The following is a 17,196-nucleotide window of genomic DNA, read 5'->3' as shown; positions in this document are numbered from 1 at the left end:
TCAATGGCCCCATAAAGAAATGAAAAATGAAAAAGCAACTTTGAGCAGAGTGTACAGTCACACTCTGTGCAGCAGGTCAGCCTCAGGTTCCCCCAGTGATTTCTCGAGAAGTGATACTGTACAGACGATGTGACAAATTGAAAGGCGAGCTCACATTCTCACCAAAGACTTCAAGCATGTGGAGAAGCACTAAAATACTTAGGAATGCGGTGGGGTAGGCTGACACGGCCACAAGTCAGAATATGGTGTCAAGGAGCCTGGGCATGTCAATCTGGAGGGTGCAGGGGAAATGCAGTGTTGGCACCGTCTGCCCTCCAGAGGGGCAGGTCACGGCAGGCAGCAATGAGCATAGGGACACTAATTCACAACATTCAGCCTGGGCAGGCAACATTCAGCCTCCAGGGATCACATACAAGGTGTACCGTGAAATTATAGTCTGTAACAGCTAGGTCCTGGGCCAGACCTTCTACTCTCTGCTGTGACGACACACTGGAGCGCTATGGAGAAAGACAAGTTGCCTCTGTCTCATGAACAGCCAGGTGGGGGGAAGGGAGGCCAAGGCCTGCAGAAGCCAAAGCACAGGAGCCTTTCTTGCACTCAGTGGAAGGAGACTGTGTCTTCTCACATGAAAACGGTCAGGGAGCACTGAGCTCGGGTGTATCTGGTGAGAGGGCGGGCAGTACAGGGACTCAGGACTTTCCTTCCTTCCTCCCTTCCTCTCTCTCTCTCTCTCTCTCTCTCTCTCTCTCTCTCTTTCTCTTTCTCTCTTTCTTTCTTTTTTGCCAGAGCACTGCTTAGCTCTGTTTTATGGCGATGCAGTTGATTGATTGAACCTGGGCCTTAGGAGCCTCAGGCATGAGAGTCTTTGCATAACCATTATGCTATCTACCCCCACCCAGGATTTTTCTAAAGAATCACCTGGAACCAGAGAGGTGGTTCACTTCTAGAGTTCAGGCTTTGCATGGGTGGGACCCTGAGCTTGATATTGGATACTGTTAATAATGGAGTAGTTCTCTGGCTTTTTCTCATTAAAAAATTGTGGACCTCTATAGGACTTTGCCCTCAATGTAGAACAACAATGGTAGAAACTGCCCCACTCTCCAAAAGGAGGCTGGGTCAATATACTCTGCCACTTGAGGAAGACGGGTCCTGACATGAGAGCAGCCTAGAATGTTCCGGCTGTGACCATGGACTGTGAGTTCAGACTGACAGGGACTCGAAGGTCACACAGGCTCCTGTGCTGAATATGAATAGACCTGGGCCCTGTGTCAGATAGATGGGGTTTACAGTTAATGGTACTTATATATTTTTCCCATATTTGGGACCTACTCTCCGTCCTGATCCACTTTGACACCATCTCCCCAGATAATACTTTTATCCTACCTGTATGTTAGTGAGGGGCTCAGGCAAAAATTACTAAAGTCATACGCCCCTTGGACTATACCTAAAATAGACTTTCTAGCTTCTTTCAACATGAAGACCCCAAATCCTGTTATATTTTTACATATTGGTTCCTGATTATTAAACAATTTGTTCTGCTTTGTGTTTTAATGCTTTTCAGCCACCAAGTTGCAGATGCTACCATGATGCCAACCTGAACTCCCTGGGCAGATGACCCCACTAATGTGTCCTGGAACCTCACCTCCCCAGAGCCCTATCCCATGAAGGAAAGATAGAAACAGGCTGGGGGGGGTATAGATCCACCTGTCAACGCCAATGTCCAGTGAAAAAGCAATTACAGAAGCCAGAACTCCCACCTTCTGCGCTCCATAAAAATCTTTGGTACACACTCCTGGAGGGATAAAGAGCAGGGAAACATGGGGGTCAGGCGGTAGCGCAGCGGGTTAAGCGCACGTGGCACAAAGTGCAAGGACCGGCGTGAGGATTCTGGTTTGAGCCCTCAGCTCCCCATCTTCAGGGGAGTCGCTTCACTAAGCTATTAAAAATGGTGACTTCACCTTTTTTAGCCCATCTTGGATGGAGCTTGAAGGACTCATGTTAAGTGAGATAAGTCAGAAAAAGAAGGATGAATATGGGATGATCTCACTCATAGGCAGAAGTTGAAAAACAAGATCAGAAGGGAAATCACTAAGCAGAGGTGGTGTATCGCACCAAATTAAAAGTCTCAGGTGGGGGTGGGGGTTTCAGGTTCTGGACCAGGACGGCAAAGAATGACCTAGTGGGGGTTGTACTGGTTTGTGGAAAACTAAGAAATGTTATGCATGTACAAACTATTGTATTTTACTGTCGACTGTAAACCATTAGTCCCCCAATAAAGACATTTAAAAAAATAGGACACTTCCAATGGAGGGTATGAGATATGGAACTCTGGTGGTAGGAATTGTGTGGAATTGTGTCCCTCTTAACCCACAATCATGTTGATCACTATTAAACAGCTAATAAAAAAATAGTAAACAGGGCCAGCAAGAGAGCTTACTAGGCCAGAGCCTGGCCTCCGTCACACAGGAGGGAAGCTTCAGTGCTATGGTAGCTTTCTCTCTCTCCCTCTGTCTCTCTGTCTCGGTCATTATTTTTCTTTTTTTAATTTTTAAATTTATTGATTGGATAGAGATATCCAGAAATTGAGAGGGGAGGGGAAGGTAAAGAGGGAAAGAGAAGGAGAGATACCCGCAGCACTGTTTTACCACTTGCAAAGCTTTCCCCCTGCAGGTAGGGACCGGGGGCTCGAACCAGGTCTTGACACATTGTAACAGGTGCACTCAAGCAGGTGCACCACCACTTGGCCCCTCTGTCACCATTTTTCTATCTGCAAAAAGTCAGCCTTGAGTAGTGAAGCCCTGTAAATAAAGAAACAAATAGTAATACTTTCAGGATAAATTAAAAGGGATTTCATTCTGTTAGGGACAAGTGGGTACAGGAAGAGATCTGACAGTAGCCAGCGTCTGTCCCAACAGCTTCACAGGATTAAGAGTTTGCAAGGGCAGGGGACAGGATAATAGTTCTGCAAAAAGACTTTCATACCTGAGACTGCTAAGTCCCAGTTTCAGTCCCCAGCACAACCATAAGCCAGAGCTGAGCAGGGCTCTGGTCTCTCTCCTCTCTCTCTCTCTCTCTGATTAAAGTTAAAATTTTTTTTTTCAAAATTAAAAAAAGAAAAGAGCTGTCAAATGTAAATACAGACCAAGCCCAGGCAGTTTGTACAAGTGTTTCTGTAAATTCAGATGGAATATGGAAGCCTGAGTTATTCCACCATCTAAAATAAGCAAATAACAGTAACTCTCAAGAATAAGTAAGGCCCGGGTCCTCAAAAAAGGCACGTGCCTGAGAAACAAACACATCAGATTCAGGACACTTAATTCCCCACAACATCCACATTCTCTGGGAGGCGGGCTAGGGTCAGAGGCAGCTCTCTCACTACCTGCCTTTCTGGCGGGGTACAGCCCCAGGGAGACTGGGCCTAGCAGAGCCGCCCAGGTAAGCAGAAAGTAGGGGATCAAGGTGCCATTGTTAGAGAAACAGGACCCACTATGTCCAAGCCCAACATTTATGCTCCTGTCATTGTTCACCGTTACCTTTTTGGTTTTTACTATTTTATTTATTTATTTTCGGAGAAGTTAGACAGTGGAAATACACACAGAGAGAGACCAGATCACCTTTTACCTCTGACTTATGGTGGTGCTGGGGGTTCACCTTTACCTGCTCAAGCATAAATGTGAACTCAGTGTTGGGAAGACCTGTCAGGCACATGCAGAGACCATGCTCGCTACCTGAGCGGCAACGAGAGGTATTGGGAAAGTTTCGTCTCTATTCTATTCTACTCAATCTGAACAATAAACAAAACAACATCATTAAGCTGGTCAGCAATGTGTGTGTTCATGACAAATGGGGCCAGCGTTGCAATGGAGCTAGGGACAGAACACAGGGATAAAATGTTTCAAGGAGGCTGTGGCCACTCCCAGCAGGTCCCACCTGCCAGAGAGGCTCTGTGATTTGAGTGGGCCGGCAGATACAAACTCATACAGAGCCGATAGCCCACAGGTATGTGTGTACGTGCTGAAGCCTGTGTGGAACTACAGCAACCCTAGTCAAGGACAAGGGACTCTCTGAGATCCACGTGAGCCTTGCTGGGGTGGGGCCGACACCGAAAGCCTAATCCCCACCACACCCGACCTCACCCAGAAAGGCAGACACAACCTGAACTCCAACCGCCCAGCAGGACCAGTGGAGCTGTGCCAATGCCAGAGGCATCTAAGCTCCACCACAGGCCACAAAGAGAGGAGCCCAAGACATGCACACTCTCGATGGCCTCCCAGCTTCCAAAGGGTTCCAAATGACTCAAAGACATGCACCTTCCTTTCTCAGAGCTGATAAGATGCTCAGCCACTCATCACCCACCAGGGGCCAAGGCAGAAGCCACGTTTCCTTGATCCTGCTGCAAAGTTTGCATCCAAGTTCCAGCCTGGCAGTCACAGCACGACGACCTCAACTTCTGCATCTCCCATTATTTCTCTGCCTCTCAGAGCAAGACAGGAAAGGTGGGAATGTTTTCTTGGCATGGAGATACTTTGCTCCTACTTCCTTATGGGCTGGATAAGGGGAGAGCAGAGACTGCTGTGCAGAGGGTGAAGTGAGGTTGACAGCCTGTGTTGGCCCTGCTCCAAGTGAGGCAAGAAGCCAGCCCCAGCCCCACAAAGGCCTTTGCGTTAGTTAGTTAGTTAGTTAAGAAGTACAAAGCTGGGGACCCTTTGCCACAGGTGTGCATGGCAGCTTAGGCCTAAGAGCGATAAAGGTGTCGAGGAAAAACAACAGCGCAGATAAAGCCAGAGGAGGCAAAAAAGAAGCAGAAGACACGGCAGTAATGAATATGGGAGCTTTTGGTCCCACCAAGTCAGCAACCACTTCACTCTAAATGCACCAATTCAAAGACAAGTGTGTGTGTGCAGTGTACACCTTACTGCTGGGGGACTGAGCCTGGCACCCTAGGACTGCAGTCAGTTGGGCTGTGGCACTTCTTACTTCCGGTGCCATACTTCAAGCACTATACAGAACAAAGAAAAGATCTCGAGAGAATTTTTTTTTTTAGTTTTTGGCTACAGGAAAAGGAAGACAGAATTTACCAAGCTGTGTAGGATTTGGCAAAACCCATGCTTAATGGGAAGTTTGTGTCACTGAGAACATATGCTAAATGAGGAGAAAGGTCTACAATGAATCGTCTAGTCGGCACTTTTTATAGTAAATTATAAAAAGTAGAATTAGATGTAAAGTGAGTAGAAGAGGAATAGGACAGAAGTTGATTAAATTGAAAGCAGGAAATCAATGGGGGAAAAAAAGGCTCTGAGAAGATCAAGACAATTGATGTCTCTAGTTAGGAAAAGAACAGAGAAGATACGAAGTAGTAATATCAGAAATCAGAGAGGGGTGTCACTAAGCAAGCAGCAAACATGGGAGGTTAGTAAGAGAAAGGTAAGCACTGACAATGGAGTGATAGCATTTTCTACAGACATACAGTGCTAGACCTTACCCCTAAGACTTCAGGATTCAAAGCCACATCGAATCAACAAAGGGGAAAATAAAAATATCTGCATCGGAAAAGTACATTAAAAGGAAAATCAGGCCGGGCTGGGAGATAATTCACACAGTAGCACAAGTGGTCAGCCACGTACAAGCTATGGGTTCAAACCACAGCACCGCACAGGAACATCCTGCTTGGCCCTGAAGGGAGGCTTCTCAGACAGCAGAGTGCCGCCTGCCCGCTCTCTGAGATCAATGAAGAGCTATCTGGGAGCAGAGCTGCACGTGTACAGGGCCCTAGCCGCATACAGAGAAAGATAGAGAAAGAAAAATAAATAAATAAGCCAGGCCAGGAGGTGGCACACCCGCTTAGGCTCCCCACCTGCAGGGGCGACGTTTCACAAGTGGTGAAGCACGTCTATACATGTCTCTCTCTCTGTGTCTCTCTCTCCCTCCCTCCCTCCCCCTCTCTCTTTCTCTCCCTCTCTCTCTCTCCCTCTCAATTTCTCTCTGTCCTACCCAATAAAATGGGAAACTGGCTGTCATGAGCAGTGGATTCATAGTGCAGGCACTGAGCACTGAGCCCCAGCAATAACCTTGGAGGCAAAAGAAAATAAAAAAGCAGCTCTGTACCCACAAATTTGATAGCTTAGATGAAATGAATAAATTATTTGAAAGACACAATCTACCAAACTCACATGATAATCTAACCTATTTCTATTAAAGATATTTAATCAATAACTGAAAACCTTCCACTGGTGAAGTCTACAAACATTTCAGAAATAAATCATAACAATTTTCTACAGCTTTTTTCAGAAGATAAAAGCAAAGGGAATAATTTCTAACTTGTTCTCTGATGCCAGCATGACCTTAGCTCCCAAGTCAAGCCAAGACATCAAAAGAAAACAGTCGTGGGGCTCGGCTGGTCTCACACAGCGGAATGAAAAGGTCTAGATGGGGACCTACACCACCCATGCAAATGTGGGGCTCGGCTGGTCTCACACAGCGGAATGAAAAGGTGTAGATGCGGACCTACACCACCCACGCAAAGGCAGCACAACACACATCCACTGTGCCAGTGCAGAGCTCTTAGAAGAAAATCTGCATCAACTGGAATATTTCGATGACTTGAAAAATCGCAAAGGCACAGCCCATGAAAGAAATAACTGATAAGTTAAATTCATTACAGCAGAAAGTGTCTGCTGTAGGAAAGTCATTGTCAGGAGAATGAGATGACAGAGAATATTTGTGAAAGATCTAGCTGAGAAAAATCTAGTATCCAAAATACACAAAGGCCCTTAAAACTCAACATTAAGAAACAGAATGAGAATAAAGAAGATGTAAATAAATAAAGAAAATATTCTAGGGGCCATGTCACCACACACAAGGAACCAAGTTTGAGACCCCACTCCCCACCTGCAGGGGGAAGTGTCATAAGGGGTGAAGCAGGGCTGCAGGTGTCTCTCCTCTCCCTGTCTATCTCCTCTTCCTCCTCAATTTCTCTGTCCTGTCAAATAAAATAGAAAGGGGGGCAGGAAATGGCCTCCAGGAGCTATGGATTCACTGAGCCCCAGCAACAACCCTGGTGGCAATAAAAAGGAAAGAAAGAAAGAAAGATGAAACGAAAGAATTCTATGTCCATGTGTTAGAACAAATATTATTGTCCAACTATCCAGTCTGCACATTTAATGTAGCAACCCATAAGAAATTTCACTCATGACCACAGAATGTGAGCTCAGATCTACAGGGATGCAGAGGTCACACAGGCTCCTAAGCTGATTATGGGCCCCAGATCACATCAAATCGATGGGGTTTACAGTCAACAATATTTATACATCTTTCCCATATTCGAGAGCTACTCTCTTCCCTGATCCAACTTTCTGGTCCTTTTTCCAGCCATGACATCATCTCCCCAGACAATAACTTGGATCCACCTGCGTATCAGATGTCAGGCTCAGAAAAAAAAAAAAAAAAAAAAACTAACGTAGTCATGGGCTCTTTGGAATATAACTAAAATAGGCCTACCAGCTATCTACAAAAACGGAGACCCTCAACTCTTCATCTGCGCTATTCCAGCCTTTAAGTCCATGACTGGTCAACAGTTTTTTGACTCTAATATGTTAATTCTTTTTTCAGACACCAGGTTCCAGATGCTAACATGCTAACAACCGGACTTCCCTGGGCAGACAACCCCACCAATGTGTCCTGGATCTCTGCTTCCCCAGAGCGCTGCCCCACTAGGGAAAGAGAGAGGCAGGCTGGGAGTGTGGATCCACCTGTCAACACCCATGTTCAGCGGGGAAGCAATGACTGAAGCCAGACCTTCCACCTTCTGCATCCCACAATGACCCTGGGTCCATGCTCCCAGAGGGACAGAGAATGGGAAAGCTGTCAGGGGAGGGGATGGGATATGGAGTTCTGGTGGTGGGAATTGTGTGGAGGTGTACTCCCCTCTTATCCTATGATTTTTGTGTTTCCTTTGTATAAATAAAAATTTAAAAAAAGAGAAATTCCAATGGAATTTTAACAGAAATAGATAAACAATCCAAAAAATTATATTCTATCACAAGAGTCCAAATTGACAAGATAAATAAAAGCAACATACAAATGGTCAACAGGAAAATGGAAATCTAGTAAATATGTCTAGTCCTCGGTAACCACTAAGCATCGGGAAAGCACACATCAAAACAACGATGAGATGTTACCTCGCCCCTGGTGGACGACAATTCCCACCTGTGCAATAATACTGAGACTGTAAATGTCTACAGTCACTATGGAAAGCAGAACGGGTGTTTCTCCAAAACTTAAAAACGGAACCATGGGGTTGTCAGAAAAGTTGTAATGTGTTTCTCTGTTTTCCCTGCCAAGATAAGTCAAGAAAGAAAGAAAAGAAGAAAGAGTCATGACTTTTCCTACAATCCCCTATTACATGATCCAGTAATTCTATTTCTGGGTATTTTCTAAAAGAAGCAAAGTCACTACTTTTAAAAGATAATGCAGCCTTGTTGTCATTGTAGCACTGCTGACAATGCTCAGAATATGAAGCAAGTGCCCACTGGCAAGTGAGCACAGTGAGAATATTGCAAAACGGATTTTTTTTTTTTAATTGCCACCAGGTCATCACTGGAGCTTGGTGCCTGCACAATGAGCCCACTGCTCCTGGTGGCTTTTGTTGTTGTTGTTATTGGTTTTTTTCTTTATTTTACATTTGATAGGGGAGAGTGAAATACGTGGGGGGGGGGGGAGACAGAGAGGTAGAGAGAAAGACACCTGTAGTCCTGTTTCACAGCCCTGACCCCACAGATGGGAAGTAGAGGTTTGAACCTGGGTCCTTGGGCGTAGTAACGTGTGTGTTCAACCAGGTACACCAATGCCCAGTCCTCCTGCGAAATGGAATATTATCCAACCTTAGAAAGAAGAAAGTTCATGGTCTGGGAGGTGGCACAGTGACTAAGGCACTAGACTTTTTAAAAAAATATTTATTTATTATTATTTATTCCCTTTTGTTGCCCTTGTTGTAGTTATGATTGATGTCGTCATTGTTGGAGAGGACAGAGAGAAATGGAGAGAGGAGGGGAAGACAGAGAGGGGGAGAGAAAGACAGACACCTGCAGACCTGCTTCACCGCCTGTGAAACCACTCCCCTGCAGGTGGGGAGCTGGGGGCTCGAACTGGGATCCTTAGGCCAGTCCTTGTGCTTTGTGCCACGTGCGCTTAACCCACTGTGCTACCGCCCGACCCCTGGCACTAGACTCTTAAGCATGAGGTCCTGAGTTCAATCCCCAGCAGCACATGTACCAGAGTGATGTCTGGTTCTTTCTCTCTCTCTCTCTCTTTCTGTCTGTCTGTCTCCTATCTTTCTCATTAATAAATAAATAAAACCTTTTAAAAAGAAGAAGAAAGTTCTGTTATTTGCAATAAAATGATTGAGCCTTTAGGGCATTATACTAGCTTTATGTAGCACCAACAAATAACCAGAAATTGTAGGTATAAAATGCAGGCTGGATGTTGGCAGAGGCAAGTAGGGAGACAAGTGGGGAAGGGGAAACAGATAAAAAGTGATGGATGTTGAATCAACTTATTTTGGTAATCACGCAACAATTTATACATATGTCAATCATTACGGTGCAACCATAATGTGGTTACTGACATGATACTACCTGTCAATATATCTCCATAAAACAGAGAAAGGGGCTGAGAAGAGAAGCAGCACAGCGGTCTCTCATGCCCAAGGCACCAGAGGTCTCAGGTCCAGTCCTCAGAACCAACATAAGCCAGAACCACACTCTTGTGAGAAAGAGAGAGACTGAGAGAGGATAAAAGAAGAAGGAAGAGGAAGATGGGGGGGTGGTGAGGTAAAGTAAGTAAGGGTAGTGGTAGTGGTAGCAATGTAACAGGCCAGGGGAAAGACCTGAAGAGACAGCCCATCAACGGTATCTAAGTCATCGTAGGGGACCGTGCTCAGCACCCTGCCGCTAGGGAATTATAAGGCAAAACAGGTGAGAGGCCACCATACGCCTGGTAGAAGAAGTCAAATCAGAACACTGACAACACCAAGTGTCAGTGAAAGTGAAGCAACAGCAACTCCTATTCATTGCTGAGGGGAATGAATAAAGAACAGCTGCTTTGGAAAAGTTTGACAAAAACTCAAACGCACCTCACAAAATTAATCAGACTCCCGCTGGATGATCCAGCACTTGTATTCATTGAAATTTACGTAAAAAAATTGGAAGCTTTCTGTTGAAACAGAGTCTGTACACATATGTTTCTAGTAGTTTTCTTTATAATGGCCAAACATGGGGGGAACCAAGATGCGCCTGAGCGGATAAAATGAGTAAACAGAGTATCTGAGAGCCGGGCAACAAGATGTTACTCAGTGATGAGAAGGAAAGAGCTGTCAACAGTTCTCAAGGAACACATGCAGACAACCCAGAGACGTCCCGACCAACAGAGAAATGCAAATCAGAAACACACTGACATAATACCTCACATCTGTGAGACTTATAGTGACAAAACAGGAAGAGGTGAGCGTGGGTTTGGAGAAAAGGGAGCACTGGTGCTGTGGGGAATGCAGATGGTGCAGTCCGTGGGAAACTGTACAAAGACTTCTTCAACAAATCGTAATGGGGCCGGCTATGTTGTGGTCCAGCAAGTCAAACCCGGCATACACCCCAAGCACAGGAAAGCACTCATCTGAAAGCATATGTGCACATCTAAGTTCACAGCTTCCTCATGATTCACAATAACCAAAACATGGGAGCAACCCAGATGTCCATCTACAGACAACTGGGCGAAGCAGTTATGGGATGCAGACTCCGTGGAATGTTATTCTAAAACTATAAGATGATATCGCTTAGTTCCGGACAAAATGGGTGGGAGGAGAGGTGATTATGCTAAGTGAAGTAAGAGGTGTGAGGCTAATAGCAGATGTTTTCTCTCACATGTAGAATCCCGAGAACTAAAGCAAACAGGCACAAAATAGGACAGTGACAAAGCTGTCTTTTAGACCTTGTAAGAGCTATGGTGGCTACCCGAGGGGAGTGGCACAGAACTTTGAGGGTGGTGACTGGAACACGATATGCACAAGCATGAATCTATGCCCTGAAAACTTATACTTTAGTAAGTACTTTTAAATCACTAATAATAAATTTTAAGTTAAAAAGACACAAAGAAAACTTAAATGTACGTTACTAAGTGAAAGGGATCAATCTGAAAATACTACATACTCTGTGATTTCAGTTACCTGATATTCTAGAAAAGGCAAGGCCACAAAGAGTAAAAATATTAGTGACTACCATGATTCAGCAAGGAGGAAGCATTAAGAGACAAAGCAACAAGGACCTCCAGAGCGATCAAACTATTATGTATTACGCTGTCATAGTGGGTGCATGCTATTGTGCATTTGTTGAGAACCCACACATTGTACAACACCAGGGGCCTGGGTTCAAGCACCGGACCCCATCTTCAAGCAGGTGGAGGCTTCACGAGAGGTGAAACAGGGCTGCAGGTGTCCCTGTGTCTCTCTCCCTCTCTATCTTCCCCTCCTCTCTCAATTTCTCTCTGTCCTGTCAAAGAAACAAAATGTGCAACACCAAGAGCGAACTGTGCCACAAACTTCAAAGCAGTGTGGTTAGAATCTTCTGTGTAGCTTTAGCAGAACACCCTGCACTGGTGAGAGGTGTAGACAGTGCACATGAGCAGTGAAGAGGGCAGGAGGTCGTGTGGGGACTCTGGACTTCCTGCTCGGTTTGACTGTGAACCCAAACTTTCTCTGAAGAAATCAAGTCTAATTGTTTTGAAAGGTACTGTAGGCCTATAGTACCATCTAAGGCAATAAAACAGTGAGGCTGGTGTCAACACCTTCCAGAACACAGCAGGAGCAGCAAAGGGGGCTCCTTGCTCGGGTTTCTCTTAGCATCTTCACATGGTCCAAAGGAAAACCTGCAAGGCAGTCTGTTCTCCCAAACAGCCTGTTTTCATGAGCCAAAGATTGGGGGAAGCTCAGAAGTGGCAGGAAGGAGGCGGAGATGGCTGTAGCCTGCCAGCTGGGAACCTCACAGAGGCACTGTAGAGACGATGTCCCATACACTCTGGGGGTCTTCTCTCCAGAGCTCACCAGCAGCCAGGCAGGCCCAGGCCAAGTGAGCCATGCTCTGGCACTGGCCCAAGAGAGAGAACATGAAATGATTTGCCAGATTCCATAGCCATGTGTGGAATGTAGGTCAACCTCTGCAGATGTTCAGGGAACAGCATGGCCCCAACGGCAACATAGCTAGAGGAGCTTGCCCCTGTGCCCTTCCTTCCTTCCTTCCTTCCTTCCTTCCTTCCTTCCTTCCTTCCTTCCTTCCTTTCTTCCTTCCTTCCTTCCTTCCTTCTATTGCTCTCTGAAATCTCTCCAGTTTATTCCAACTTCAAAAGTCCTAGTTTACCTTCTTCTGAGTGCACAACAGCATGGGTACAAAGACACGGCCACTCTTAGGTCTGCACCAAAAAGAGACAGAACAGGCTCCATCCTGTCCCCCAGGACATCTATTCTCAGTAACAGGGAGTTGACTCTATTTCTCAGTATTAGTACCAGGCCACATGCCCACTACTTCCAAAAATTTATCTCTAGTCCAGAATGCTCAAATTCTAGATTGCTGTATTTACTGCCTGCTGAACACCCCCACGTAGATGTTTAACACACATTACAAATCCAGGGACCATAAAAGAGAACCTACTGCTCTTCAATTGGGTTTTTGTGTTCAGGTATTCTTATGCTGCAGCTTATACCTGTTACCAAATGACCTGCATTTTTCTGAAAGGCAACTACAGTACAGTTTCACTCATATGTGCAACATAAAGAACTGAAACATCTGGAACCAGAACAGACATAGAACTGCCAAAACAATCTTGAGAAAAAAGAACAGAACTGGAGGCATCACACTCCCAGATCTCAAACTGTATTATAGGGCCATTGTCATCACAACTGCTTGGTACTGGAACATGAACAGACACACTGACCATTGGAATAGAATTGAGAGCCCAGAAGTAAGCCCCCACACCTATGGACATCTAATCTTTGACAAAGGGGCTCAGACTATTAAATGGGAAAAGCAGAGTCTCTTCAACAAATGGTGTTAGAAAAAATGGGTTGAAACATGCAGAAGAATGAAACTGAACCACTATATTTCACCAAATACAAAAGTAAATTCCAAGTGGATCAAGGACTTGGATGTTAGACCACAAACTATCAGATACTTAGAGGAAAATATTGGCAGAACTCTATTCTGCATAAATTTTAAAGACATCTTCAATGAAACAAATCTAAGTACAAAGAAGACTAAGACAAGCATAAACCTATGGGACTACACCAAATTAAAAAGCTTCTGCACAGCTAAATAAACTACTACCCAAACCAAGAGACCCCTCACAGAATGGGAGAAGATCTTTACATGCCATACATCAGACAAGAGGTTGATAACCAGAATATATAAAGAGCTTGCAAATCTCAACAACAAGACAACAAATAACCCCATCCAAAAATGGGGGGAGGACATGGGCAGAATATTCACCACAGAAGAGATCCAAAAGGCAGAGAAACACATGACAAAATGCTCCAAGTCTCTGATTGTCAGAAATGCAAATCAAGACAACAATGAGATATCACTTCACTCCTGTGAGAATGTCATACATCAGAAAAGGGAAGAGCAGCAAATGCTGGAGAGGGTGTGGGGTCAAAGGAACCCTCCTGCACTGCTGGTGGGAATGTCAATTGGTTCAGCCTCCGTGGAGAACAATCTGGAGAACTTTCACTAGGCTAGACATGGATCTACCCTATGACCCTGCAATTCCCCTTCTGGGGATATATCCTAAGGAACCCAACACATCCATCCAAAAAGATCTGTGTACACATATGTTCTTGGCAGCATAATTTGTAATAGTCAAAACCTGGAAGCAACCCAGGTGTCCAACAACAGATGAGTGGCTGAGCAAGTTGTGGTCTAGATACACAATGGAATACTACTCAGCTGTAAAAAATGGTGACTTCACCGTTTTCAGCCGATCTTGGATGGACCTTGAAAAAATCATGTTGAGTGAAATAAGTCAGAAACAGAAGGATGAATATGGGATGATCTCACTCTCAGGCAGAAGTTGAAAAACAAGATCAGAAAAGAAAACAAAAGTAGAACCTGAACTGGAATTGGCATATTGCACCAAAGTAAAAGACTCTGGGGTGAGTGGGTGGGGAGAATACAGGTCCATGAAGGATGACAGAGGACCTAGTGGGGGTTGTATTGTTATATGGGAAACTGGGGAATGTTATGCATGTAAAAACTATTGTATTTACTGTTGAATGTAAAACATTAATTCCCCAGTAAAGAAATTTTAAAAAGGCATATTATCATCAGATATTTTAAATGGCTGTGAACACTCTTCCATATTTCAGTGCCTATTAAATTTATTTATTTATTTATTTATTGCAAAAAAAAAGAACTGATTCACATAAACTTGTTTTTTAAAATGTCAAACTATCACTAAGACTTTGTAAAAACTATGGTGGTCACCCTTGGTGGGAAGGGGGAAGCAAGGAGGGAAAGCATAGTGGTGGTGGGCACGGTGTGAAACTAGAATTAATTTTTAAAAGGGAACCTAGTATTTTAATATGGCCCCCGTCAGATGAATCCTACCTATAATCCTCCCTACTTAATGACAACTTTATCTTCTCAGTCACACATTTTAACAAGACTTTTTAAAATTTTATTTATTCCCTTTTGTTGCCCTTGTAGTTATTATTGTTGTTATTGATGTCCTTGTTGTTGGATAGGACAGAGAGACATGGAGAGAGGAGGGGAAGACAGAGAGGGGGAGAGAAAGACAGACACCTGCAGACCTGCTTCACCGCCTGTGAAGCGACTCCCCTGCAGGTGGGGAGCTGGGGGCTCGAACCGGGATCCTTAGTCTGATCCTTGCGCTTAGTGTCATGTGCACTTAACCCGCTGCGCCACCGCCCGACTCCCTTTAACAAGATTTTAAGAGTTATCCATGACTTCTCTCATTCTTCCTCATCTTACTTTGGCTTTACCTACAAAACCACTTCTCACCACCACTCTGTCAATCACTCCAGTTGTGGTTTGGGTCTCCTTCTTTCTTTTCATTAGCTAATTGACCTGATATGATGGAGAGAAGCTGAGAGGGGAAGAGGACAGAAAAGGAGAAACGTGCAGCACCACTTTGCTGCTAGTGAAGCTTCTTCCCGCTGCACATAAAGAGCAAAGGCTTGAACCCAGGTCCGTGGACTTGGCCAAATAGGCCACTTCCTGGCTCTACAAGGGTCTCCTGAGTGGACTCAGCTTCTGCTTCTGCCTTTGCCCCTCTCTCCCGGGAGCCAGTGCTATCTGGCTGATCCACATCTCCTGCAAAGCTTACACAGTCTTGCCCCATCATTTCTCCATCCTCCTCTCCTCACTGCTGCTTTCAGTTACTGCCTACCAACCAGCCTAGCTGACCTTCTACCTTTTATATTGTGTGTGTGTGTGTGTGTGTGTGTGTGTGTGTGTGTGTGTGTGTGTGTGTGTGTGTGTGTGTGATAGAGTGAGGGGGGGAGAGAGGGAGAAAGAGAGAGGGAGAGAGAGGGAGAGAGAGGGAGAGAGGGGGGAAGAGGGAGAGAGAGAGGGAAAGGGAGAGAGGGAGAGAGAGAGAGGGAGAGAGAGAGAGAGAGGGAGAGAGAGAATGACTTGCAAACCTGTTGTCACATGGTTATGATTTCTCATTTTTCCTTGACGGATATTCCCACACCACTCTCACCATCCTCATTTTGCAATGGCTCCACAATGCCCACTCCATGCTCCTCCCCACTCCAAGTTCTTGGTCTTGTTGCAACAGACTGTGCCTAGTCCGAGTTTCACCCTGTACTCTGCCTTTCTGTCCTCCTTTCATAAGTCCCCCTCCTTCTCCCTCTCCCTCTCCCTCTCCCTCTCCCTCTCCCTCTCCTCCCCCCTCCCAGAGCCAACAAAGGCTTCTGGAATATGTAATGTTGGTGGTTGAATTTGGAAACTCATGCATGCAGGTCCAATGTTCTAGTCTCCACACACAGTCCTCAGTTTTCCGCATAACTCTCTCACCCTACCCCTGCCTAGATCCTCTTATGCTATCATGTTCCAGGACCTGAACATCCCCTGCCTTCCCCAGAGTCCTTCACTCTGGCACAATACACACTACGTAATCAACTGACTTTAGTTTGCTCATTGTACCTCTCACCGCTAGAATGAACAGTAGATCCATGAATGCAGATTTCTGTTTGTTTTAAAATTATTGATTGCTTTGCCTCTAGCTCTTAAGACCACGAGTGGCATCTAGTTTGTGGTTCGGTTCATAGAACTGGACGTAAAAAGTTATGCCTCAGTGGGTGAATGGGTGAACAGACAAGTAGATAGATGGAAAGACCAGATAACAGAGCATGTGCTCCAGTGGCCACACACTTGACAGTCCCAGAGGAGGAGAATGCCATGAATCAGGTAAAACTACTATTAGCATTTAAGAAATAAACCTTCCCTCCTTCACGGTGCTAACTACAATGCTGTGTCCTACACACTGTAAAACCAAATGTCCACAGAACCTTTGGAGTCAGGTTGCTCCTAGTGTTGTCTCAATCAGCCACGGCTTCTATAAGCATGGCAGAAAAGTACCAGAGACTACTGGAGAGTCAGGAATAGACGGCTTTGACTCTAAACGAGGGTCGGCAAAGAGAGGATGAATGACGAGCTACAAGCAGCCAGCGTCTGCTGTGTCTCCATTACATGGAGAATCTCATGAAATGCTGACCAGGGGACTACGATGAGTTTCATCTTGATATCACATCATCAGGCATGGAGAATATCTTCTAGAAGTATTAAAATAAGCATTTCTACCATATTTCTTCTTTAAATTTGGACCATCTCGGGAAATAGGAGTTTATAAAATACTTATTCATTTGTTACTGGATAGAAACAGAGAAAATGAGAGGGCAGGAGAGACAGAGAGTGAGAGAGACAGAGAAATATCAGCAGCCTGGCTTCACCACTTGTGAAGCTTTCCCTAAAGGTAGGGGACTGGGTGCTTGAACCTGGGTCCTTGCTCACTATAATGTGTGTGCTTAAGCAGGTGTGCCACCACTTGGCCCCTAAAAATACTTTTACAAATAAAAAAAAACAAATTCAAAAAATTATTTAAACAATGTCACAAGTGTATAATAAAGTCAAGATT

General features: G+C 45.0%; 1 protein-coding gene across 3 annotated transcripts in view; it reads right to left on the bottom strand.

The window, feature by feature from the left end:
- The window catches only part of LOC103128200 (transmembrane protein 45A), a 150,107-nt gene that overhangs the window by 84,460 nt on the left and 48,451 nt on the right, over positions 1-17,196 (bottom strand). The gene's annotated exons all lie outside the window — the stretch shown is intronic.

This window comes from Erinaceus europaeus, chromosome 14 (assembly GCF_950295315.1).
Source record: "Erinaceus europaeus chromosome 14, mEriEur2.1, whole genome shotgun sequence".
Lineage (NCBI taxonomy): Eukaryota > Metazoa > Chordata > Mammalia > Eulipotyphla > Erinaceidae > Erinaceus > Erinaceus europaeus.
Note: the sequence above shows the minus strand (reverse complement) of the source record. Positions and strands in the feature narration are given on the sequence as shown.